Source organism: Athene cunicularia, assembly GCF_003259725.1.
Source record: "Athene cunicularia isolate RWA chromosome 1 unlocalized genomic scaffold, athCun1 chr1_part2, whole genome shotgun sequence".
Taxonomy (NCBI): Eukaryota; Metazoa; Chordata; class Aves; order Strigiformes; family Strigidae; genus Athene; species Athene cunicularia.
Genome location: NW_020799092.1, coordinates 81,141,176 through 81,141,710, shown reverse-complemented (window position 1 = coordinate 81,141,710; position 535 = coordinate 81,141,176).

Below are 535 nucleotides of genomic sequence, written 5' to 3'. Positions count from 1 at the left end.
CGATGGACGACACCCACCAGGCGGGGAGGGGAAGGGGAGCCCCGTCTCTCTGGCACGTGCTAAGGGATGGGCAGAAACAGAAAGGAGATGGGTTGAGGTTCATCGATGGACACGGCGGAGGCAGGAGGACAAGCCCGGGCCACACAGGCTGATGGCAAAGCTCTGCTCCAGCCCGTCCCCGCGCCAGCATCCTGCTGCATCCACCAAACCGACCCGTGGGTCAAGAAAAACACGGCGTGGAGGGTCAGCGGCCGGCCCCGAGGTGCAACCGTGGAGGGATGCGGCCACTCGGCTTTTCGTGCCACGCAAAAACCTCGAGGAGAGATTGAGTGCAGGGATAGAAGCCAAAGGTTGTTTCCAAAACAGAGCCAAGGGGCTGTGGCAAGTTTTGGTACCGGGGAACTCAAGGTGGGGCCCATCACAGGCTGGATGAGAAATTCCCATCACCCTGACAGAACACAAGGTCACAACAACACTGTTTTCTGAAGAAGAAGGAAAAAAAACCCTCAAGATGAAAAAAAAAAAAAAAAAAAAA